The sequence below is a fragment of the Felis catus genome, chromosome A1 (genome assembly GCF_018350175.1).
Source record: "Felis catus isolate Fca126 chromosome A1, F.catus_Fca126_mat1.0, whole genome shotgun sequence".
Classification (NCBI taxonomy): Eukaryota; Metazoa; Chordata; class Mammalia; order Carnivora; family Felidae; genus Felis; species Felis catus.
Window position 1 is genome coordinate 4,658,948 of NC_058368.1, and position 26,879 is coordinate 4,685,826.

General features: G+C 45.3%; 1 protein-coding gene and 1 long non-coding RNA gene across 10 annotated transcripts in view; one reads left to right on the forward strand and one right to left on the reverse strand.

The window, feature by feature from the left end:
- SPATA13 (spermatogenesis associated 13) overlaps positions 1-26,879 on the reverse strand; it is a 349,273-nt gene that overhangs the window by 148,143 nt on the left and 174,251 nt on the right. The window contains exon 1 of one of the 6 annotated variants that reach the window (XM_045041231.1): positions 2,015-2,165. The exons of the other annotated variants lie outside the window; for them this stretch is intronic. The gene's annotated coding sequence lies outside the window, so the exon portion shown is untranslated. Of the gene's footprint in view, positions 1-2,014; positions 2,166-26,879 lie in introns of those variants that run through there. 6 annotated transcript variants of the gene reach the window in all.
- Positions 2,484-26,879, forward strand: part of LOC109494931 — a 29,011-nt gene continuing 4,615 nt past the window's right edge. The window contains exons 1-4 of one of the 4 annotated variants that reach the window (XR_002150101.3): positions 2,484-2,806; positions 20,954-21,108; positions 23,310-23,386; positions 24,126-24,173. This is a non-coding gene — a long non-coding RNA (uncharacterized LOC109494931). The remainder of the gene's footprint in view (positions 2,807-20,953; positions 21,109-23,309; positions 23,387-24,125; positions 24,174-26,879) is intronic. The other 3 variants (XR_002150109.3, XR_006588402.1, XR_006588399.1) reach the window with 3 other exon arrangements.

Sequence of the window (26,879 nt, forward strand, 5' to 3'; positions counted from 1 at the left end):
CCCTCAACTGTTATCAATTGCAGACTAAATAAAGCATCCAAATGATGACCTGGTTTCCAAAGCCAAATTCCAGCCCACGTCTGAGTTCAAAAGTTCCTACCGCACGGAAGCTCAGCGCCTGGTGAGGAGGGGTCCACCACCACGTAGCCATGAGAACCTGGGCCTGTTCCTTCTCTCAGCCTCTCTGGTCTCATCTATAAAATGGGGACAGTAATAATATCTATGTTCCAAGGAGGAGAGGAGGATGTGTGAGTTATTATTGCATGTAAATCCCTCAAAAGGGTGCCTGGCCCATGTTAAGTGTTTTGGTAAGTGCTACCTAACATTCGTATTGATATCAATGGTAACATAATTCCAGAACTACGTATATGATACTAGAGCAGACAGGAAGATCCTGAAATCCAGAGCACTCCTGGGGAGATACAGCTGTCCCCTACCTCCACCTCCTGACCCCTTCAGGGGTCTGAAATAAAGAAGTCTGCAAGGTAACGGACGACTGATTGGAAAAGAGGAAAAGGAACCTACGGATGGTGATGGCATAGAAGAATCACAACCAAAGACAGTGAAACGAGGGATGCTGTGAGGGCAACAGCAGGCTGTGCTGGCAAAAAGCACCTGTCAAGGAGAAAGAAGTAGGTAAAAAGCAAGAAAGCACCATGTGGGAGAAACTCACGATACAGAATCAGGATGCCCACGCCTGCGTCGCACAAATGAAAAAGTGGATAATCAAACTGGGTGGACAGATGATGGCAAATGTGGGGGCCCAAGGAGGTAGATGAAAATTACAATATGTATAAGAAACAGTCACATAAAACTCTAAAGGATGTGGGGGCAGAGAACAAGGTTCAGCAGCGGGAGGAGTGCATAATTAACAGACACCAAGAGAACAATGGAGTGAGGAGGTTTGCAAATTGGGGGACGTGAAGAAAAAAGGTGCATTTGTTAAGAAAGGTGGAAATACAAAACGGGAGTGAGATTTCCGTGCCTGTTGGCAAAGGAGAGCAAAGAACTGGGACTCTTGGAGGGGGGTTATGGGGAAGAAAACAGGCAACACAGAAAACGAGGTGGGGTGCAGAGAAAACGGGAGGGGGGGAGGGGTTGATTTTGATTTTGGATAGCCCTGGTCATAAATGCTAAGTAAATTCAAATTACTGTTCTAACATTATCATCCAACGCTGGGAAGCAACTAACCCGGAGAGTTCTTGTTTGCTTTGGTTTGGTTTGCTTTTTCGCACTTGGAGGGAGGGGAGATTTGCTCAGGCTCTGTAACTTTGCACAGTCAGATGGGTGGCCCGCCAGCACAGGTCACCTGAGTTCCCCCTGACGCGGGCAGCAGTGGCGGCTCCTACCTTCCCGGGGCTGGTATGCAAATTCCCTCACCACGTCAACCACGAACGGAACCAAACCGACGCCAGCAACTCCCTCCGATCCACAGACGACAGACGCCGGGTCCCACCGCTCTTTCCCCTGAAATGAGCCCCAGCTGGGACCCAGGGAGAAACTCGCTTCCAAAACCAAGTTCTCCGACCGCATCCCTTCCAGGGCCGCCGGCCGCAGCAGCCCCGGGCGGGCGCTCGCCGCACCGGTCACGCTGCGGGAGGGAGCCGAGCCGGGGAGGGAACACCGGCCGCACCAGGCTCCCCGAACCTTTGTCCGCGCGCCCCGCGCAACCTCGCAGGCCAGGCCCAGCGAGTCGGGAGCGCGAGGTAAAGTTTCAGGGTAATCCCCGAAAGGGTCGTGCAGGAGCCGGCCTCTTCCACGAGCACCGCCGGCACGCGCTTCCCCCGGGCCACGCCGCTGGCGAGCCCGGGGAGCGCCGAGCAACCGCCGCAGGGCACCAACAGGTGGGCAGCGCGGGCGGCCCGACGAGCGGCCAGGAGGACTGAGCGGGGCGTCCGCGGACTACCAAAGCCATCGCCTGGGGCTAATTCCTCTCCCGGGGCTCCCAGCTAACAGCCCTGGACGCCGGCCCCGCGCCCACCCCGCAGAGCCGCACGCCCGGGTGCAGCCTCACCTCGCGTGGGCCCCGCTCGGCGGAGCCTCCAAAGCCAGCGGATCCAACACGTCCCTGCGAACACGGGGCCGGTCCCGGTCCCGCCGAGCTCCGAGCACGCCGGGCTCCCCGGGAGCCTCTGCACCCGTGCGCTGACTCCGGGCTGGCGGCGGGCGGGGCTGCCCCGGGAGAAAGCGCGCTGCTGAATCCCGCCGGCGCCGCAGCCTCCAGGCTCCCCGGGCCACGCCCCCAGCCCGCCCGGCCACGCCCCCAGCCCAGCTCTCCCTCGACGCCCGCGGACGGGCCGTCCCTCCAACCCAAGCCACGCCCCCGACCGGCCCTGACCACGCCCCCAGCGCGGGTCTCTGTCCACTCAGGCCACGCCCCCGACCGGGATCTCCCTCCGCCACCCTCTCAGGCCACGCCCCCCGCCCAGCGACCCCCCGCTAAGGTTGCCGTTGCCTACGGCCCGGCTGCTGCCACCATCCTCCCGGCCATTCCCAACCCCCCAACAGCATCCCCCATCCCCCATCAGGATCACCCCCCACCCCTGCTTCGGCCCTCCTACACTTCTCCCCCACCCCAGCTTTTCTTCCTCTCAGCTACACCCCCAGCCCGGCTCCTTTCCTACCACCCCCAGCGACGCCCCCATATCACTACCCCAGCCCCCCCAGCCTCGCCCAGGGCGGGAGGAGCCGCCGCGTCGCCGGGGCAACCGCCGCCCCCCGCCTCCCGTCCACTCGCCCCACCTCTGCCTGGGCGTGGAGCGAAGGCACCGTGGCTGCGCGCATTTCCGAGCTAGGGAAACACTAGGTGAGGATTTTTAAACCTACCCTTTTCCCCAGGAACTACGACAAGTCTTATGTGTGCCGTTCAGTGAACCCACTCAAAGCACGACCACCTTTTTCTGTGTGGCTCACGGGCTAATCATTAATTCGCATGAAAACCACAGAGGCGAAGCAAACCCTCCTGTGCTAGGATGAGGACCCCAAATAGTCTGTGAATGTTTACATGCAACTGATGAAACTTATAAAGTAAACATACCCTTTCGAAAGCTGCCAGGTTTTAGGTGATTCATTTGAATGGTTACTATGCGCCAGCACTACTGTAAACATGGATTACTTCTGTCATCAAGGAACAATAACAACTATTTTTAAACTAAGGAACATAAAATGGGGGCACCCGGGTGGCTCAGTCCGACTTCGGCTCAGGTCATGATCTCAGAGCTCCTGAGTTCGAGCCCCGCCTAGGGCTCTGTGCTGATGGCTCGGAGCCTGGAGCCTGCTTCGGATTCTGTGTCTCCCTCTCTCTCTGCCCCTAACCCGCTCACATTCTGTCTCTGTCTCTCTCAAGGATAAATAAACATTAATTTAAAAAAAAAAACATAAAATGATGAAATTACCGAATGAAGAGTCAAAATTAACTTTATACTCTTTTAAATAGTGAAAAAAATTGTAATATCAAATGGTGGATACATGTCATATACATTTGTCAAAACCCACACCAAGAGTGAACTCAAATGTAAACTCGTTCCTCATAATGTATAAATATTGACTCATCAGTTGTAAGAGATGTACCACACTGATGTAAGATGTCAATGGTAGGAGAAGTTGGGGGGGGAGTATATGAGAACTTTCCACTCAAACTGTTCTAAAAAAGTCTATTAATTAAAGCACACACACCAAAATATTAATGGCAATTAACTCTGAGTGGTGGAAATGTGGACAAATTTTAAATTTTTTGTTTGAAACTTTATTGAAATCCCCAAATTTTCAGCAATGAGCACATATTTTTAAGGCAGAAAAAATATTACATAAATAAACTGTGGAAAATTTTAGAGACAGCATGAGAGGCTAATATCAAATATTCCACTTATTTCTATTTTGCATAACTTTAAAAAATCTGCCTGAAGCCCTTACGAGTGTTAAAAATTACATCTATTTTAGTATTAAAAAAAAAAAAAGAATCTCAAGGGTGAACTTTTTTTAATGATCTCTTTAGAATTAGCACAAACCTGGGGAGAACATTTTTATTTTTCTTTATAAAAAATCTGGGTCTCAAACAATCACTTCTGCCTGCTTGGAAATCACTATTAATATTTACACGCAACACTTTTTCTAGTGGAGAAAAACATTATACTCAAAACCACGTTCTTGGGGGAAATAGAAATAGTCCCTGGCCCCCGGATACTTGGATCTCTGCAGAGTTCGAGGTATCTGCTGTCCTGATACCTGGGATCATAGGCAAGCCTTTTGCCTGAGTTTGTTTCCTTCTCAGGGAAAAGGGAAGAAAGCTCACTCTCTGGATTGGTTGGAAAATACCCAACTTTAGCCTATAGAAGAATCCTGGTATCTTAGCACATACAGGTGCTTGATATTTATGAGTTCCTGTCCTTTAAAAAATACATTTTTTAGGGGCGCCTGGGTGGCTCAGTCGGTTAAGCGTCCGACTTCGGCTCAGGTCATGATCTCACAGTCTGTGGGTTCGAGCCCCGCATCAGGCTCTGTGCTGACAGCTCAGAGCCTGGAGCCTGCTTCTGATTCTGTGTCTCCCTCTCTCTCTGCCCCTCCCCTGCTCATGCTCTGTCTCTCTCTGTCGCAAAAATAAATAAAAACATTAAAAAAAATTTTTTTTAAAAAAATAAAAAAAAATACATTTTTTAGTGTTTTAATGAGAGTCTTGAGCTCCTGATGTAAAAGATACTAACCTATTGGAGCAAGGCAGGATGTTTCAAGAGAAACCTCAGCCATGTGACATGGAGTGGGGATTGGGCCCTTGACCATCACTAGCTAGAAGCATTAAGTGGATAAATCACCAAACTTCTCTGCATCTCATTTTTCTAATTGGTTAAACGAGAGATTTGGACCAGCGATCTCTCAGCTTCCTTCAGCTTCCATCACTGCATGGGGAATGTCAGTGTGGCTTCTGAGTAAAAAGGTTTAAATCTCCTCCAGTGACCTTTCTCTCGGCCTGCAGGACCAGCCATCACTCACCACCCTGCAAACAAAGCTGACATCTGCCTTCTACCCTCCCCACAAAAGACGGAGTCCCAAGGTTTCTTTGAATTGTTTTCCTCTCTGTGATCTCCTTGGACCAGACTAGCCGCTTAAATTCTAACAGTAGCCAATCCATAGCTTTGACCAAAGATTCATGGTAACATCACTGGTGCTTTCTGCAGGATAATGTCCAGGGACAGAAAGTACCATTTTCCACCAAGTTTAAGGTGCACTTTTTCCCCCCACATAATTACATCTCCAAAAGTATAATGTGTGTTTCTGTTAATATTTATTGAGCGCTTAATATGCTGTGTCGTTTACATTCAACATCTCCTTAAAGCCTCAAAGCAGCCCCCAAGGTGCTATTATCATTCTTGTTTTATAGATGGGAAAACAAAGTTCAGAGAAGGGGAATGCATTGCTTATGGTAGGTCCCCCAGCCAGTAAAAAATGATGGGGCCAGGTTCGATTTCATGGTGCTGCTTTTAAACTCTGTGAAGGCGGCTGTATTGAGGCTTCGTCCAGGGTTCTGAAGAAGAATTACTGTCTTCGGTCCCCTGACAGTCCCCACTCCTCAGGGGGTTTTCAGGAGAGAGGATAAGGGAGGAAAGTGTTCCAGACTGAATGTTTATCCCCTGTCCATCTCCCCCACACCTCCCCCTGTAGTCTCATATGTTGGAGCCCCCATTCCCAGTAAGATGGGTTGAGGAGGTAGGACCTTTGGCAGGAGAGAGGGTTTAGATGAAGTTATGAAGGAGGGGCCCCATGATGGGATTAGGGCCTTAATAAGAAGAGAATTCTGGGTCTTACCTTCTCCTTCTGCCTCTCCCTTGGGAGGACACAGCAAGAAGGTGGCCAGCTGCAAGCCAGGAAGTGGGGGCTCAGCAGACACCAAATCTGGTGGCTTATCTTGGACCTCCCAGCCTCCAGAAATGTAAAACATACATTCCTGTTGTTTAAGCCGCCCAGCGTGGTCTTTTGTCATGGCGGCCAAGCTGACTAATACAGAAAGGAAACTCCTTTCTCCTTGTTTTAGATACTTCTTCTTTAAGGATCTTCCAAAAAGTAACCCTTCTGGCCTCGGGCCCCACCCTCTACTGCCCGAGAAGTGGGAGAAATCCATTGGTCCACCTAATTTACTAATAATTTATTAAAAGCACAGGATTCACTCTTTTCGAACCTCTCCACCCAGACTACTCCAGAGCCAGAATGTCACCTGGACAGGATACCTGTTGGTTGTCATCTGACTTCAAGGCGGCAGGGGCAGGAGGGGGGGGGGGGGGTGGGTGCAGGAAGAACATGCAGATAATATTAGTAAGAACTCTTCGCACAGACCCAAAGTCACAGTCTCTACCAGACTTTATCAGGAACATCACTGACATTTTTGTCCTCATCTGTCAGTCTCCTGCATCTTGTTTCTTAATTGGTTGTGAAGGCAGAAAGGGAAGGAAAGAGGGCTCGGCTGGCCCACAGTTGTCCCTGGGGTGGAAGATAAAGCCTGAAAGAGCATTGGCCTCTTGTACCCCAGCGCTGCAGCTTTGAGAAAATTGTCGAACCTCTCTGTGACCTTCTCCTTCTCTGTGACACACTCTGGTAAAGATCAAGTGTGATAATATATGTAAAGTCCTAGCTTACTTTCTGGCACATGGTAAAATGCAAATAAAATGGTGGCTGTCATCATTGGTCAGAATGGATAAGAAAGATTTGCTGTCGTTAATTTTACAGTTTATCAGAGCAGACGTCTCTCTAACTTAAGCTTTCTAGGATGACAGAATAATCTTTGGTAGGGGCGCCTGGGTGGCTTAGTTAAGCGTCTGACTTTGGCTCGGGTCATGATCTCGTGGTTCGTGAGTTCGAGCCCCACGTCGGGCTCTGTGCTGACAGCTCAGAGCCTGGAACCTGCTATGGATTCTGTGTCTCCCTCTCTCTCTGCCCCTTCTCCACTCATGCTCTGTCTCTCCCTCTTTCTCTCTCTCTCTCTCTCTCAAAAATAAATAAACCTTGGGGCGCCTGGGTGGCACAGTCGGTTAAGCGTCCGACTTCAGCCAGGTCACGATCTCGCGGTCCGTGAGTTCGAGCCCCGCGTCGGGCTCTGGGCTGATGGCTCAGAGCCTGGAGCCTGTTTCCGATTCTGTGTCTCCCTCTCTCTCTGCCCCTCCCCCGTTCATGCTCTGTCTCTCTCTGTCCCAAAAATAAATAAACGTTGAAAAAAAAAATTAAAAAAAAAATAAAAATAAATAAATAAACCTTAATAAAAAATTAAAGAAAAAAAGAATGATGTTTGGTATTTGTCACATTATTTGGGCACCTAAGTACCTATTTGGGGGAGGGTAAGGAGTGCCCAACTGATTCGGACAGAGAAAGAAAGGCGTTTTCCCTATTCTTTGCCCAGGGGGCGGCTCCAGCATCGGTCTAGGGTGCCCTCCCTGTGTGCTCAGCCAAAAGGATGCTGGAGGAAATCCGAAGGATCTGGAGAAAATATGATGGGCCAGGTGGCCATAAGGGAGAGAGGAGAATGGGCAGTAAAACCATGTCCCCAGCTTCCTTACTGGCCAACCAGAATCTGCACAGAGCCATTAGCGTGAGGGGTGAGTGGCCGTCTGCAACAGCCCGACTCCCACGTGGTTCTGAAAGCTCTTCAAGACCCCTCTGCCCCTCTCCCAACCAACCGTGAATCTGGGTTTCCGGGGTGTATGTCGACTCGACTGAGGAGGACAGTTTCCAAGAGCAGCTTCCACAAACGCAGCCTCTCTCTCCGCCTCAGTCAAGCAACTCCTGAAATCCCGCCTTATTACATTGCCATGATTGAGCCCCTCCTCTGTCAATGTTTGCTTCATCGCTCTGGCCCCTTCATTGTGTCACAGCGCGCCCTTGATCCTCCACGCCATGCGACCTCTACCTTGGTGATGGGGCCCTGGCTGCGGAGGCAGGCAGCTGCCATTGCGCCCCCTTTCACCTTTCACTAGCTGGGCGGCCTTGGGGAAGCTCTCCTGAACCTCAGTTTCTTCATCCGTAATGTAGAAATAATAACGCGTGCCCTGTCGTGGTAGGGATCACATGAGACAGATCTCTGCAAAGACTTTAGAACCGCCAGACCTACAGAGAGTGTGTAATATGAACAGCTGCTAAGAGCACACACACAGGCAAACCCAGACCTGCCTGGTGACCTCCAGAGTCTTGCTCAAGGCTCACCTCAAGTTCACGTCTTTGAAGTCTTCCCTGACTTCCCTAGGTGGGGTTTGTTACTTTCCATTCTGTGGGACCCTAAGACCTTAGACACACTTCTGTTTTAGTGCTAACCAAAGACATTATGAGCGCCCTGAGGCAGTGTGTGTGTGTGTGTGTGTGTGTGTGTGTGTGTGTGTGTGTATTTATATATATAATTTTTTAATTAATAGTCTTTTTTAGAGCAGGTTTTGGTGTATAGAAAAATTAAACAGAAAGTTCAGAGAGTCCCCACATACCTCCTTATTCTTGCTGGGAACAGTTTCTCTCCTTGTTAATAAACATGTGGTATCAGTGTGCTACGTTTCTTACAACTGATGAGCCCATATTGACACATTGTTATTAACTGAAGTCCATAGTTAATGGCAGGGTTCACTCTTCCAATTCAACACTTCTGTGGGTTTTAATAAGGCAGAATGTCATGTCTGTACCACCACAGTTTCACCCAGAATAGTTTCACAGCCCTAAACATCCCCTGTGTTCCACGTGTTCATTCCTCCCTTCTAACTGCTCTCTCCATCTCCACAGTTTCGCCCCTTCTAAAATGTCATATAGTTGGAGTCATACAGTATTTAGCCTTGGCGAACATTAATTACCCTAAGACTTCAGACACAAATGTGTTTCAGCACTGATCAAAGACATTATGGCCTCCTTAAGGGCAGACATTTTTTTCTTTTACTTTATTTATTTCCTTTGGGATCTCCCACATTACTAGGTACATAGTAACTACTTGGTCTTCAACAGTATAATAATAATAATAATAATAATAATAATAATAATACACTTTAGATGTTAGTATATGCTTTAAAGCATATTAGAAACATAAAGAATGAATTTTTTTTTAAAAAACCAGTTTCTAAATTCAGGGTTCTGACAGTCTAGGCAGGCATCCAATTCTTTTTGGCTCATTTTTATAAGTCCTATTAAAACAATAATTCTTTTCAACTCCAAAATTCTAAGCAAACTCCTAATAACCACCATAGCCCACAACTATAATTTTGAGATGAATCATGTGACCAGTTTTGAATTTCAGCTCTGACCAAACACTTCCAGCTTAAAACCCAAGTTAATTCTTTTTTCTTCCCCCCACCAACTTCAAAAGTAAAGGAGAACAAATGAGAGAGAACAAGATGATTCACTGTTCACTTAGAAGTAGACTTTGAATAATGAGGAGCAAGTTAAGGAGACAGTTATAGTAAATGTTAACAGAGGGCTACTTTTCAGACCAGAATATTAACTGAGGAATATTCACAGTAAGTCTCTAGATCTGGGTAGCGAGGGAAAATGAATAAATGAATGTGCCAGGGAAAGGAACTATGATAAGAGAATCATACTCCTAGAGTTTAAGAAAACGGCAGTAAAGGCATCCACCGACCAAAGTCAATTAGACTCCAGGGTTCCGGCACCTGCTTGGACTTACTGTATTGCTGGAGACATACAAACTGCCCCCTGAACACTTTGCAGAATTAAACTGGAAATGTTTACAAGTAATAAAATGGAAATGTCTCACCATCACTGTGAGAGCCGCCGGTCCCTGCATCGGAGTAGACTTCGATCTCTACCTACGTCTTTTCGTTCAGTATTCAGGGTGAGAGCACAGGTTTGGTAGAAGACAACTGAATTTGGACCCCACCCCTGCCACTTAGTAACTAAGTGACTTAGAGCAAGTTACTTTATATCTCTTAGCCTTAAATATTTAAAAAATTGAGGTATAACTTAGATATGGTACAGTACATAAATCTTACATGTATAGCTGGGTGTGTGTGTGTGTGTGTGTGTGTGTGTTGGACAGACCCCAAGATGACCCACCATGATGCCTGCCTCTTGATGTTTCTGTCTTTATGTAAGTCACTCTACCGCTACAAACAGAATCTGTGATTTCCACCCAACCAATGGAATATGGCACGAGTGATAGGATATTTTATTATATAAAGACCCCATTCTAACAGACACTCATTGTTGGCTTGGTGAAGCAAAGTGGCCCCGTTGGAGAGGCCCATGTGGCAAGGAACTGTGAGCAACCTCTAGGACCTGGGTGGGGGCAGGCATTCTCCAGCCGATCACCACACAAAAGCTGGGGCTGTCCGTCATACTGTTGCACGGAAGTAAGTTCTGCCAACAACTTGAACGAGCTTGGGAGCAAGTTCTTCCCCACTCAAGCTTCTAGATCACAACACAGCCCAGCCACACCTTGATTGCAACTCAGAGCCAAGGACCCATCTGAGCTGTGCCCAGACTTTTGATCCATGGAAACTGAGAGGAAATACCTATGTGTTGTTTTAACCCACTTAAGTTGGTGGTGATTTGTTTTCATATCACAGAAAACGATTGCAGTATCAGTGTAACCACAAGGCTGATCAAAAGATAGTAAATCTCTAGCACCTCATGTGCCCTCCCCGTTAGCAATGCCCACTACCCCAAGGACAGAGATGATTCTAACCACCATCACCATAAGTTATTTCTGTTTTTGAACATCATATAAATGGGATCATGCAGTATGTATTCTTTTGTGTCTGATTTCTTTTCTTAACACTGTGCCTGTGAGCTTCATCCATGGTCCATGTAACAGTAGTTCATTCTTTTCTATTGCTGTGTAGTATCCCACTGTTTGAACATACGAAGTCCTGTTCATGGTGAACAATTAGGTTGTTGCTATTGTTGGTTAGTACGCTTCCAGGAACATTGTTGAATGTGCCTATACTAGAAAAAAAAAAAAATTATACCCAGGAGTGGAATTGCTAGGTCACAGAGTTTGCATATGTTTACCTTGTTTCATACTGCCAAATATTTTTAAAGGTTTATGTATTTATTTTCTTTAATGTTTTTATTTTATTTTTGAGAGAGAGAGAGACAGAGCACCAGTGGGGGAGGTGCAGAGAGAGAGAGGGAGACACAGAATGGGAAGCAGGCTCCAGGCTCCGAGCTGTCAGCACAGAGCCCGACATGGGGCTCGAACTCACAGACAGTGAGATCATGACCTGAGCTGAAGTCGGACACTCAACCGACCGGGCCACCCAGGCACCCCTACATATTTATTTATTTATTGAAAAAAAATTTTTGACATTTATTTATTTTTGAGAGAGACAGAGACAGAGTGTGAGCGGGGGAGGGGCAGAGAGAGAGACAGAGACAGAGACAGAGACAATCTGCAGCAGCCTCCAGGCTCTGAACTGTCAGCACAGAGCCTGATGCGGGGCTCGAACCCACGAGCTGCAAGATGATGATCTGAGCTGAAGTCGGACACCCAACCGACGGAGCCACCCAGGTGCCCCAGGTTTATTTACTTTTGAGAGAGCGTGAACAGGGGAGGGACTGGGGGGGGGGGGGGGAGAGTATCCAAGATTGGCTCCATGCTGGCAGCAGTGAGCTCAATGTGGGGGTGAGATCGTGACCTGAGCTGAAGCGGGACGCTCAACTGACCGAACCACCCAGGTGCCCCCAAACATTTTTTCAAAGTGGTTGTCTCAGTTTACATTCCCGCGAGTGACAGAACAGACTTCTGGGTGCTCCGCCGCCCTCATTAATACTTGGTATCGTGTTAGCCTCAGAAGAATAGTGATAACAAGAGGATCCACCACCTAGCGCTGTGAACATCAAGTGAGAACATATGCAAATGTCCTCATAAAATTGAACTTGCTCGATTAATAGCAGACATTTACTTCCTTATTGGCTTCCAGATCACACAGGTAGAAGTGGCTGGGCCGGGATTCACACCCCAAGGGAGAAATTCCAAACGCCACCCTCTTTCCACCACACCTTCTTCCACTAGGCCACTTCCCAGACACTTTCAGTGGGCATCAATCCCCACAAACAGTTCAAAACGATCTCTTTTTCTTAGACGCCATTCTCCTCCACAGATCCTCAGGAAGTATGTGTTCTTTCTACGTGACATAAAACACGAATAGAATTGCAGGCCCACAATGTGGAGGGTGTCTGCGGTTTCTTTTACAGAAAATGCCCACACTCTTTATTGCCATTTTCCGTGGCGCGTTCCCACCACCAAATACCTTCTGTTGAAAGTGGTCTTGGCTGCCTTTGGGGATTGCTTCGTCTAAAGAGCTTACTTTACGGTTGGCCCTAAATTGTCAGCTTCTTCGCTTTCCTGCCCCACACTAACAGACTACTTGCTCTATTATTTCCTCCTTGCCTACACGACAAGAACAAGTTGCATCCATAAATGAAGGCAATGAAGTGGAAGGTGAGGATCGTGCGGGTGGCAGCGAGGGAGAAGCTGGTGAGGCGGGCCATGCAGCCCAAAGACAGGACAGTAGGTGGACGGTGTGGCTCCCACATCAGAGGCTCCAGGACCACACAAGAGCCTGTCTGGAAATCCACACGGCTGGTCTAGCATCCAGGCTCATTTGCCAAAGGGCTGACGTGTTTGTAACGCCCTGAAATGTTTCTTCTAATGTTGATTTCATGTTTGTGGAGGAAAAACTGCAGATGGAATAAAATCAGATTGAGGACAATGTCTAGGGAGGATGCCCCAGTCTCAACTCGGAGAACATGATTAGACATGAGAACAGATGTAATACAGATTTTTCTTCTCACACACATATTCAGGATGGTCCTTTGATTTGCACATCGCCCTTATCACATTCAACTACACCGTGTGTGGAAATTCGGAAAAGTTAGCAATGAAAAGAGTATTACAATTTAAGGTGCAAAAGTGAGAAGGAACGCAGAGAACCGACACTAGGCCCCGAACCCGGGGGAAGAGACAAAACTGTTTCAAGACCTGTAACTTTCTCCAGGACAGGGGCAGGGAGAGGCTCGGAGGCAGCGGAGTCCTAACCGCGTCCTCCGCAGAGTCCCGCAGCGTCACCTGCGCCTTTGGATGGCAGGCTCTGCTCTCCGCCTGTGCTGGCTGTTTCAGACAGGTTCACCAACCTTTCAAAACTAGGTCTTCCCCGAGAGCTGAATCATGACTCTCCAGAACACACCCTTCTCTTCTCTCTGCTGCCCTCACGCCGGGCCACGTATAGCAACTGAGTTAGTCACGCATTGCATATGTAATGCTTAGTACTATTAAAAACTATAAGGGTAGAAAAAACAGTGACGTCTGGTAATGTCCATTTAATACTTACTACGTGCCAGGTTCTGTTTTAAGCATTTTACATGTTTTTACTCCTTTGATTCTCGGCATAAACCCTATGGGGTGGGAACTGCTGATGTTCCCACTTTACAGATGAGGAAACCAAGGCCTCAACAGGGAGGTTGGAGACTTACCCAGGAAGACACATAGCTGGAATGTGAAATCAGACAGTTGACCTCCAGACCCCACCTTCTTACAACAATGTGCCTCAGTAATGGACATTAACTTCTAGGAAGTTAAACAGAACAAAACACCACAGAATCAGAGACTAAATATGAAAAAACCATCAAAGGAAATTAGATGTTCAGCAGACTACCAGAACACAAAGGTTTGGTGCTCACTAAGGAAGCACCTACTAAACAAACAATAAGTAGAGGGGCACCTAGGTGGCTCAGTCGGTTAAGTGTCGACTCTTGATTTCAGCCCAGGTCATAATCTCCTAGTTGTGGGATCGAGCCTGCCTCAGGCTCAGTGCTGGCAACATGGAGCCTGCTTGGGATTCTCTTTCTCCCTCTCTTTCTGCCCCTCCCCTGCTAGTGTCCATGCACGCGGGCTCTCTCTCTCTCTAAAAAAAAAATAAATAAATAAACAAACAACTAGAAACGTACATGGGAATAAGTAAAGGCGTATTAGGAATGGTAAGATAAATAATAAACAGACACGTGATGTCATTTATTAAAATTATGGAATAATCCGGGATTCACTGTATATGCATGCACAATTTGAAACATTTTTTATGCAAAGGAAAAGATAAAACAAGCTTTGTTTATACATAACATGATCTCTTATTTAGAGAATCTGGTGTATTCTACAAAACTAAAGACTACTAGAACGAATCAGTAAGTTTAGGAAGGTTGAGTACCCTGGATCAATATACAATTAACAGTTTCATTTCCATACACTATCAACAAATCAGATTAAAATTAAAATTTAAAACATCTATATGATTTCTTTTTTTTTTTTAATTCCAGGGTAGTTAACACACAGTGTTATATTAGTTTCAGGGGTACAATACACTGATTCAACAATTCTATACATTACTCAGGGCTCATCATCATAAGTGTGCTCTTATCATGTATTTCCCATGAATACATGCCCATCACGTATTTCACCCCCCTCCCCCCGCACCTCCCCTCTGGCAACCATTAGTTTGTTCTCTATAGTTAAAAGTCTGTTTTTTGGTTTCTCTTTTTTTCCCCCTTGTTCATTTGTTTTGCTTCGTAAATTCCACATGCATGAAATCAAGTGATATTTGTCTTTCTCTAACTTGTTTTGCTCAGCACTCTGCTCTAGATCCATCCATGTTGTTGCAAATGGCAAAATTTCATTCTTTTTTATGGCTAAGTAATATTCCTCTTATATACATCACATCTTCTTTATCCATTCATCTATCAATGGGCACTTGGGCTGCTTCCAAAATTTGGCTATTGTAAATAATGCTGCAATAAGCATAGGGGTGTATATATCCTTCCAAATTAATGTTTTTGTATTCCATGGGTAAATATCCAGTAGTGTGATTACTGGATCATATGGGAATTCTATTTTCAATTTTTTGAGGAACCTCGTAGTGTTTTCCACAGTGGCTGCACCAGTTTGCATTCCCACCAACAATGCACAAGCATTCCTTTTCCTCCACATCCTCACAAATACTTGTTTCTTATGTTTTTTTTATTTTAGCCATTCTGACAGGTGTGAGGTGATATCTCATTGTGGTTTCGATTTGCATTTCTCTGATGATGAGTCATAATGAGTGTCTTTTCATGTATCTGTTGGCCATCTGTCTGTCTTCTTTGGAGAAATGTCTGTTCCTGTTCTCTCCCCATTTCTTTCTTTTTTCTTTCTTTCTTTCTTTCTTTCTTTCTTTCTTTCTTTCTTTCTTTCTTTCTTTCTTTCTTTCTTTCTTTCTTTCTTTCTTTCTTTCTTTTTTATTAAGGGAGCCTGCTTTATTGTTTCATAAACTGATGTGTGACAAAATTCTTTGGTCATTAATTTATTCAGCAATTGTTAAGTGAGCATTTACTCTGTAGTAAGTACTGAAATCTACTCTCTAATTTGATTATGATTTTTCCCACATAAATTTATTTTATTTTTTGTGTGTTTTACTTATTTTTTTGTTTTATTTTTTATTTTTTAAAATTTACATCCAACTTAGCATATAGCACAACAATTTCAGGAGTAGATTCCTTAGTGCCCCTTACCCATTTAGCCCACCCCCCACACACACAACCCCTCCAGTAACCCTCAGTTTGTTCTCCAGATTTATGAGTCTCTTCTGTTTTGTCCCCCTCCCTGTTTTTATATTATTTTTGTTTCCCTTGCATTATGTTCATCTGTTTTGTCTCTTAAAGTGCTCATATGAGTGAAGTCATATGATTTTTGTCTTTCTCTGACTAATTTCACTTAGCATAATACCCTCCAGTTCCATCCACGTAGTTGCAAATGGCAAGATTTCGTTCTTCTTGATTGCCGAGTAAAACTCCATTGTGTGTGTGTGTGTGTGTGTGTATATATATATATATATATATATATATATATATACCACATTTTCTTTATCCATTCATCCATCAATGGACATCTGGGCTCTTTCCATACTCTGGCTATTGTTGATAGTGCTGCTATAAACATGGGGGTGCAAGTGTCCCTTCGAAACAGCACACCTGTATCCCTTGAATAAATGCCTAGTAGTGCAATCGCTGGGTCGTAGGGTAGTTCAATTTTTGAGGAACCTCCATACTGTTTTCCACAGTGGCTGCACCAGCTTGCATTCCCATCCCCATTTCTAATTGCATTGTTTGGGTTTTTTCTGGTGTTGAAATGTATGAGTTCTTTATATATTTTGGATACTAATACTTTATTAGATATGTCATCTTCTGTCGTTCAGTAGGTTATCTTTTACTTTTGTTGATAGTTTCCTTTGTTGTGCAGAAGCTTTTTATTTTGATGTAGTCCCAATAATTTATTTTTGACTTTGTTTCCCTTCCCTCAGGAGACATATTTAAAAAGATGTCATTATGGCTGATATCAGAGAAATTACTGCCTGTGTTCTCTTCTAGGATTTTTATGGTTTCAGTTCTCCCATTTAGATCCTTAATCCATTTTGAGTTTATTCTTGTGTGTTTCTTACAAAAAGTCATCCGGTTTCATTCTTTTGCATGTAGCGGTCCAGTTTTCCCAACACCATTTATTGTTGAAGAGACTGTCTTTTCCCATTCCATATTCTTGCCTCCCTTGTGGAAGATTAATTGACCACATAATAGTGAGTTTATTTCTGGGCATTTTATGCTGCTCCATTGATTTATGTGTTTATTTTTGTGCCAGTACCATTCTATTTTGATTACTACATTTTGTAATATAACTTGAAATCCCTCCGACTTTTCTTTTTCAAAATTGTTTTGGCTATTCAGGGTCTTTTGTGGTTCCATACAAATTTTAGGATTGTTTGTTCTAGTTCTGTGACAAATGCTATTTGTATTTTGATAGGGATTGCATTAAATGTATACATTGCTTCGGGTAGTATGGACATTTTTTTACAATATCCATTCTCCCCATCCATGAGCATGGAATATCTTTCCATTTGTTCATGTCATCTTGAATTTCTTTCACCCGCATTTTATAGTTTTCAGAATACAGGTCTTTCATCTCCTTGGTTAAGTTTATTCCTGGGTATTTTATTCTTTTTTGGTGCAATTGTAAATGGGATTGTTTTAATTTCTCTTTCTGCTGCTTAAAATTATTAGTGTATAGAAATGAAGTGGATTTCTGTACAGTGATTGTTGTATCCTGCAACCTTACTAAATTCATTTATCAGTTCTAGTATTTTCTTGGTGGAGTCTAGAGTTTTCTATATATAGTATCATGTTACCACCTGCAAACAGTGAAGGTTTTACTTCTTCCTTGCCAGCTTGAATGCCTTTTGTTCATTTTCCTTTTCTGATTGCTGTGGCTGGGACTTCTAGTATGATATTAAATAAAAGTAGTGACAGTGGGCATCCTTGTCTTCTTCCTTACCTTAAGGGAAAAGCTCTCGGTTTTTCACCACTGAGTATGATGTTAGCTGTAGATTTTTCATATATGGCCTTTATTATGTTGAGAAATGTTCCCTCTAAACCTACTTTGTTGAAGGTTTTTTTACCATGCATGGATGTTGTACTTTGTCAAATACTTTTTTCTAAATCTATTGAAAAGGTCATCTATTTTTTATCCTTTCTCTTACTGATGTGATGTATCATGTTGAGTTATTTGCAAATACTGAACCATCCTTGCATAAATCCCACTTGATCATGGTGAATGATTTTTTTAATGTATTGTTAGATTTGGTTTGGTAATATTAGGTTGACGATTTATGCATCTATGTTCATCAGAGATACTGGCCTGTAGTTTTCTTTTTTTGTAGTGTCTTTATCTGGTTTCGGTATCAGGATAATGCAGGCCTCATAGAATAAATTTGGAAACTTACCATCCTCTTCTTTTTCTTGGAATAGTTTGAGAAGAATAGGTATTAACTCCTCTTTAAATGGGAGAATTCAACCATCTGCTCCTAGAGTTTTGTTTGTCAGGAATTTTTTTTTATTATTACTGAGTCAATTTCTTTGCTGGTAATTGGTTTGTTTCTCCATCCCCTCACTTTCAACCCGCATGTGTCTTTAAGTCTGAAATGAGTCTCTGGTATGCAGCATGTAGATGGGTCTTGGGTTTTTTTATCCATTTCCATCACCCTATGTGTTTTCATTGGAGAGTTTAGTCCATTTCCATTCAATGTAATTATCGATAGGTATGTATTGGTTGCTATAGTTACTTGTTTTATGGTGGTTTTTGTAGTTCTTCTCTATTCTTTTCTTTCTTTGAGCTCTTCTCACAATAGGTTGGCTTTCCTTAATGATATATTTTGACCCTTTCTCTTTATTTTTTGCAGATCTATTACTGGTTTTTGATTTGTTGTTATCATTAGGTTTATGTGTAATACTTTCTGCTTATAGTAGTCTATATTAAGTTGATAGTGGCTTATGTTTGAACCCGTTCTTTATTCCTCTCCCCACCATGATTTAGGTATATGGTATCATACTGCATGTCCTTTTATCTTGTGAGTCTCTTGATTGATTTCTACAGATACGTATATTTTTACAGGTTTTGTGCTTCTTACTTTTCTTACTCTTACTTAGGTCTTTCCTTTCCACTCAAAGAGTCCCCTTTAACATTTCTTGTAGGGCTGGTTTCATCAATTCTTTTTGTTTGTTTGTTTGTCTGAGAAGCTCTTTATTTCTCTTTCAATTCTGAATAGTACCCTTGCTGGATAGAGTATTCTTGGCTGCAGATTTTTTCCTTTCATCATTTTGAATATATCATGCTACTCCCTCTGTCCTGCAAAGTTTCGCTGAAAAAATCAGCTAACAGCCTTATGGGGTTTCCCTTGTATGTAACTGTTTTCTTTCTCTTGCTGCTTTTAAAATTATCACTACTTTTCGCCATTTTAATTACTATGTGTCTTGGTATGGACCTCCGTGGGTTAATTTTGTTGGGGGATCTCTGTGCCTCCTAGATAGACCTAAATTTCTGTTTCCTTCCCCAGATTCAGGAAATTTTCAGCCATTATTTCTTCAAATGAAGTTTTGCCCCCTGTTCTCTCTCTTCTCCTTTTGGGATCCCTATAATGGGAATGTAATTATGCTTGATGGTGTTGCTGAGTTCCCTAAGTCTATTCTCATTTTGCATAATGTTTTTCTCTCTCAGCTGCTCAGCTTGATTACTTTCCACTACTCTGTCCACCAGATTGCTGATTTGTTCTTCTGCTTCCTCTAGTCTGCTATTTATTCCATCAGGTGTATTTTCAATTTCATTTAATGTGTTTTTTTGTCTACTTATTAAGGGTCTCCCTGATGTTCTCCACTCTTTTCTCAAGTCCAGTGAGTATCTTTCTGATCATTACTTTAAATTCTCCATCAGGCATATTACTTATCTCTGTTTTGCTTAGGTCTCTTGCTATGATTTTGTCCCATTCTTTTATTTGGGACATATCCCTCTGTCTCCTCATTTTGTCTAACTCTCTGTGTCTGTCTCTGTGCGTTAGGAAAGTCAGCTACATCTTCTGCTCTGGAAAGTAATGGCCTTATGAAGAAGAGGTCCTGTAGTGCCCTGCATGCAGTATCCCCCGTTTACCAGAACCTGGCACTTCAGCGATGTCTCCTATGCATGTTGCTTCTGTGCACTCTGGTACTGTGGCTGCTTTTTCCTTTAGTCCAGCATCTGAAGTGGCTTTCTTTCCCTATTCTGGACAGTGTTTGGTCCCTGTGGTGTAGTGGACCAGTCTGGGGTCATTTTGAGCTTGAGTTAAGTCAAACCAGGCATTTGTCAGAGATGCAGTAGCACCAAACTGTAGGGCGCTTTCCCTCTGTTGGTGGGTGGGTCTGGTAATCAGACCTGCCCCTAGCCCACTGCTGGGCCTCCCTCTGACTCTGGTGTCTGGTAATCTCCTCTCCCTGAGGCAGGAGTCACTTTGGAGTGGTCCTGGCCCGTATCAGGGCTGCTTGCAAACTGCCAGGCTTGTGGCCCTGGTTTCGATGGGCTCCAGCCAAGAGCATATTGGAGGCAGCAGATTCACAACATGTGCAGGGGCAGGACAAGCAGTTTTAGCAGGACAGGGACTGAGGCCAGGCTGGCTGGAGGGAGCAAATCCATGAAGTACAGTGTTGGTTTCAGCAGGTGACTATAGTGTGTTTTGCTGGACGGTTGGGGAGGGAAATGGTGCCTGCCAGCTTTTTTTGCTCCTGGAGAAGTCCCCGAGCTACTCTGAGATTAGTAAATAACTCTTCCTCCTGTGAGCTGTAGGTGTTTTTCTAACTGCTGCTTCTATGCTGTATCTCTGGGGGCTGTTTCTTGTGCAGTCTCTGTAATGGTGGGAACTCAGTTTCCTCTTGCCCTCCCAGGTCTCCCAGAGCCTGGCCCTGTGAGTTTTAAAATTCCGGGTTTTAAGTTCCATTCGTTCTAAGAACTCACAAAATTTGGCCCGTCTGGTTTTCAAAGCCAAATGCTAAGGGGATTCGTCTTCCCTCTGCAGGCTGCCCAGTGTGAGCGTCTATTTCTTTTCCCTCTCTGTGCTCACTGCTCCGTCCCTCCTATGGATGGTCCCACAAGTCTGTTTTGTGCCCACTGTGTCTCTGCCCTTCCTACCCTCTTTGATGTGACCTTTTAGTTATGGAGCCTTTAGTTATGGAGCCTGTTCCGCCAGGCTTCAGGTCCTTTCTGGGTTATTTACATCTGTGTGTGTGTCTAGTTTATATGTGAGTTCACCGTCTTCCTTTTCCACCAGCCTCCCACAACTCAAAATGTTTTTTATGAAACCCCGGCAGAGACAGAACTTTCAGGTATACAAATGAATATTTACATTCTCTCCAAATATATTGGTTGTGAATGATTAAGTGTTCTTGTTATTCCTGCCATTATTATTGTCTGCTGCCTGATCACTTCACGCCAGGCACTGTGTTGTGTATGTCATCATTAAAACCACACTAGGTAAACTTTACTATTATCTTCATTTTATGAATGGGGAAACTAAGGCACAGAGAGGACCCCCCCCACCCCCACCCCCCAGGTCCTCAGCTGCATGCGTTTGGCAGAGCGAGGGTTCAAGTCAAGGTGTTTCACTTTCAGAGCCCCAGCATACCCAGTATGGACACCCTGCAGCTCCCCTCTGCTGAAGGACCCCTCACCACATCCACAGCATAGACACTGCCTACCGCAGCAGGAGGCACCCAGAATCTGGGGGCCATGACCTGGCTTCCGTTTCCAGAATTTTGGGACTTGAGGTGAGTCTCTTAACCTGTGTGAACTGCAATGTCAACGTCTGTGAAACAGTGAGAATTCTCTCTCTTCCCAGGATTACTGACAGAATAGATTAAAATATGTGAAAGCCCAGACAAGAGCTTGTCAGTTCTTTAGTGTGTACATGGGAGTGGGGAGGGGGTGAGGTCAAGATGGTTAATTTCATGTGTCAATTTGGCTGGGCACATGGTGTCCAGCTGTTTGGTTAGACACCAGTCTCCATATGGCCTTGATGGTCTTTTTAAGATTAAATCAGGAGACTTTGAATAAAGCGGATTATTCTCCATAATGTGGGTGGGCCTCATCCAATCAAAAGTATTAAGAGCAAAGATTGAAGTTTCTGGAGGAAGAAGGAATTGGGTCTCAAGACTGCAACATAGAAGCCTTGCCTTAGTTCCCAGCCTGCCAGCCTGCCCCACACACTTTGGACCAGCCAGTCCCCATTACCACATGAGTGGTTCCTTCTCTCTGTCTCTGTCTGCCTGTCTCTATTTCTATTTCTGTATCTATATCTTATTCTGTTTCTCTGGAGAATCCCAATGAATACAGGGGTGGAAGGCAAGTCTGGAAAGTCTTCAAAAAGGAAATCCTGCCCAAACCGAGTCCCACAGAAGAGTAAAAATGTACCAGTCAGAGACACCGGATAGGATGTGAATGCTCCGGATGCTAAATGAAGACAGCTAAAATGTAACCAAGGCAATAATCTGCTCTCTAGCTGACGGGCAGGAAGTGAGTTCTGTAGCATACCAACCAAGGGATGTGCGGGAGCCAGGGGGTGTGCCTGGGGCTGGAGAGGGGAGGGACTGTGGGCTGTTCAGGGAGGCTGAAGCTGTGTGGTAAGAGAGGAGGAGATGGAAAGCCTTGTAGAGCTGAGGCAGCTCAGCAAAGGAAGGGCCTGGAACTTCTCAAAGCCTATGCTTCTATTCACTGGCCATTTTCTGACATGACCTTCTGACCATTCGTCTAACCTGAAATCTCAGCCTTACCTGGGGCCATACTCCTCTTCGGGAGTGCTCCCCATGCCTGTGACCTACTTCTGGCGGTCCCTCTGCCTGGAAAGCCAGCTCTGCAGTTCTCCACACGGCAATTTAAAGCTAGTCTTTCTTCATGGCTCAGTTCACACGCTACATCCCACCCTTCCACATACTTAATTCCTACAGGACTAAGTATCCCCTCATCTCTCTCCCACGGTTATTTTATTTTTTGGTTTTTAAAGTTTTTATTTATTTAGTTTGAGAGAGAGAGGGAGAGAGCACACGTGCAAGTGCATGTGCATGAGTGGGGGAGAGAGAGGAGAGGGAGAATCCCAAGCAGGCTCCACGACCAGCAAGGAGCGACCTGGGACTTGATCCCATGATCGTAAGATGGCAAAACCAAGTGTCGGAGGCTTAACCAACTGAGCCACCCAGGCGCCCCTCCATAGTTCTTTTAGGATTATGTGTTTATCTTCATCTTCAGCCTGCAAGCTTCTTCAGTTCCTGGTGCCTAGTATCATGGTCTGTATTCAGTAGGTATTCAGTAAGCATTCATTGAATTAAAGATTGCCTTGGATTGGGGAGATCTTGAAGCAACAATATCCATCTTCACATGGCTGATAAATGGCTGAATTGAGATTCAAATCCAAGTTTTTAGCTTTATTTCAGGAGGCTTCCTTATACCACAGCTGACAGACATACCAGCAGTGTGGGGCACCCACGGGACTATCCCCGATCCCTGTGTAGTGACAGCGGTAGAACATTCACAACCATCTGAGACAAACAGGGACCATCTATTTCAAGTGCAACAGTAGCCACATTTAGACCCCAAACTTTCACTGACTGAGAAAGAAGGTCCAGGAGCAGAAGACAGGCAAAATGTCAGAATGTTTCTCAAACTCCTCCCACAACCCAGAGCGAGAAAAGTACTTTACATTATAATCCAGTAAACACCTTCAGGAACACAGACACCCGGAGAAGACATTTACAAACAATGCTGACCCTTAGCTCGAGCAACCACTCTGATATTCTTTATTGTGTCTGCTGTTGTCTTCTTGGGTTCTGGTAGACTCGCTAAGGGGTGACTCCTCTAGTCAGATACACTCTAGCAATCCGATCCGATCCGATCCGATCTGTAATGTGAAAACCACAACAGGGCAAGGATGTGACAGCCCGTCCCTCTGGTGCTTTTCTTCCTTCTCCCTTTTCAGCCCACTCTCTTCCTCCTCGGTGCAGAGACGGTCGGTTTCGGCTAGCGGTCCTCTTCGTCTGCCTTCCTAACAATTAGGTATTGTTCCCCTTTCTCTGGCAAGTTCTACTTGTAACTTTAAGTTACAGGACATAGTATTTATATGATAACACTGACATTATATGTTCTATGTCATATAATTAAAAAACCAAAAAGGAGGCTCTTTTTCTCTTCTGTTTTAATATTTCCATAAAGCCCAAGAACTCAATTTTGGTGATTTTTCAGGCCTAACTGTGCAGAGGACTGGACTGATAGTCTTGGGCCCTCGGGATTGTGAGCTTTAACCGAAATCCTGGACTCCTTTGTGGGTCTCTGAGCCCCTTACTTCCTGAGTCACAAATGATTTTACCAAGTGGTCAAATACGGCATTCAAGCGTTCATCCTCCTTCGTCTTTGTAGACGGAGTTTACATTCCCGCAAGACTAGTCAGCACCACTGAATCACACAGTCCTCTGCGGTGCACCGAGAGCCTTTCTTTATGTTAGAGACACTCCTGGAAACCATGAATACTAAACCAGCAGCTCTACCCAAACTGACAGCAACTGCTGTGACCCTCCTTCCTGCCATCCACCCCTCCCTGGCCTCCACGAACTTTCCAGATCTCTCCGTATGCACACTCACGTTAGAACAGAGCATCACGTTCTGGTTTTTTACTTATCTAATTTGTTCGGTCGGTCAAGCCCTCGTACGAAGTAGACAGGTGTGGGCACAGGAGAAGGGCTGAGCCAACCGCCTACAGAGCTCAACTCTGCAACCGCGTTCCCTCTCTGGTTTGCAGCCTCTGCTGGGTCCTGTGACAGATGATGGCGTTTTGAACCCCTGTGAGGTAAGGACCAGCTGCTTGGATTCGGTGGCTCATGTCAGCGACTCCTCCAGGAGCCCTGGCGGCCGGCGTTACGGAGGAGAAAGACGGGCTTGGTTACATTTCTAAGGTTGCCAGGTAGTTAATAAGCGGCATAGCACACAGCTGCACCCCAGCTTACTTCCTTTCGCCTCTATAAGCCTTTCGGCTCTGGCGTGACACAGACGTGCATTTCTGAACGAACGCCTCCCTTGCTCTCTTCAACTGTGCACAAAAGATGGCAGGGTTCGAAGGAGAAGCAGGGCTGAGGCAGACCACTCAGACCCTTGCAACTTTCTCACCAGAGCCCTAAGGAAATAGTAACGACCCTAGTAAAAGGACTGATACAGTGAAAACGGCAAGGTAGGTTCCTAGTAAAGAAAACAGAGGACTTCATCTTTACACACGGGGGAGAATGAAAACATATCTTACCCCCAGGTTCATAGCAGCGTCATTCACAGTAGCCAAGAGGTGGAGGCAACCCAAGTGTCCCCTGTGATATATTCATACAATGGAGTATCCTTCAGCCTTAAAATGTAAGAACATGCTGACACGGGCTACGACACGGAGGGGCGTTGAGGACATCTTGCTAAGTGAAATAGATGGTCACAGAAGGCCAAATACTGTACTATTCCCACTTACATGAGCTACAGTAGTCAAAATCATTTTTTTTATTATTAAAAAAAATTTTTTATGTTTATTTATTTTTGAGAGAGAGAGAGACAGAGTGCGAGCGGGGGGGGGGGGGGGGCGGAGAGAGAGGGAGACACAGAATCCGAAGCAGACTCCAGGCTCTGAGCTGCCAGCAAAGAGCCCGATGTGGGGCTTGAACCCACAAACCACAAGATCGTGACCTGAACCGAAGTCAGACGCTCAACCGATTGAGCCCCCCAGGCACCCCCTACAGTAGTCAAAACCATAGAGACACAAAGGAGAATGGTATTTTCCAGGGACTGGACACAGGAGCAAAGGGGAATTATTGTCTAATGAATATGGGGTTTTGGTTTTGCAGGATGAAAGGGTTCTGGTGAGGTGGGTGGGGGTGAGGGCTGGACAACAATGTGAATGTACTTGAAGCCACTGAACTGGTCGCTTGAAAATGATCAAGATGGTAAACTTTATCTTCCCGGTATTTTAGTCCGATTTAAAGAAATGGGTAGCTCCACGGAAGGGGCAGAAGGGTCGACACCGATGAGTTACGGGGACAAGGGCAAAAGGCACACAGATTGAAAGAACCGAGCACAGAAGTCGACGGAGGCTGTGGAGCAGGCATGTGCCCCTCGCGGGGCTGCTGCTCTCGGAGGCACCAGACCCTAGCCTTCTGGAATCTCCATGAACTGGGACAACTTCTGCGTCATATTAACATTCTTTCCCTGTTTGCCGGTCGCACTGAGCTACACCACTTTACAGAAACACAGCATCTTCCAGAGCAGACCATACTACGCCGTCATGACCAAGTTGCGCAATCAAGCCATGGTTCCACCTCCGTCGGGCCGCCTCGGGCTCAGTCTAAATTACTAGAAATGCCACACATCAAGGCATCGACCCCCATGCCCATTAAGCAGACTAGTCTTCCTGAAGCACACTTTTTACTCTACATGGGAAAACATTACACTCTTCGTGGTAAAAACATCACCTTACACATCAGGAACGACCAACACCCAAAATGTGTGGTATTACAGCCTCTAGAAAATAACACACTCACCCAGAGGCCTCTAGGGAAAAGAGTCTATTAAGAGCGATCAAGAACCACCAAAGTTTCCCTCCCTTTATTTCCATGTGGAACACATAGTTTTTCTAGGAAGAAAGCATTTTATGTCTGAACAAGGTCTCTTAAAGGAGGAACTAGCACAGGGGCACCTGGGTGGCTCAGTCGGTTGAGCATCCGACTTCAGCTCAGGTCATGATCTCCTGGTTCGTGAGTTCGAGCCCTGCGACGGGCTCTGTGCTGACGGCTCGGAGCCTGGAGCCTGCTTCGGATTCTGTGTCTCCCTCTCTCTCTGCCCCTCCCCTGCTCGTGCTGGGTCTCTGTCTCTCAAAAATAAATAAATGTAAAAAGAAATAATAATAAAAAAGGGAGGAAATAGCACAGTCAAAATTAGGGGGAATGTTAAACAAATACCAGCCCATTGGTGGGATGGCTACGCTACGGTGTTGTAGAGGGCACGGGGACCGTTAGCACATTGCCAACCACAGTGGAAAAGGCTCTAGATACAAGGGGATATGCTAACTGAATGTATAACATAACCATGGCATTTTAAAAATGCCCAGGGGCATTTAAAGAAAATTATCAGCAACTGAAAGAAAATTCTTGGCAATTTAAAAAATTTCTGTACTTTCTATAATGACATCTAAGAGAACATTTTTTATAGCCTACATTCCTCTATGTCCACTCACACCAGTTTACGTGTTATTTCTTCTCTTATTAAGGCTATAGAGCTAAAACTACGGACTACTTGGTTACGTATCTCCTTAGCAATTTTAGTTATCAGTGCTCATCTTTAAAAGCGACACTAACGAGCACAGGGATGCGTGGTTGGCATGAAGACGAGGGGCGTTGGTGGAATCGGATGATTCACCGTGTCGGGTTTAAAGGACCTGATGCTTCTGCCCACAATAGGAACGGCCTTGCTGCTGGGGCTGGAATGCTCATACTTAATTGGCTGGAATCCCTAGCCGTCATTTCTGAAT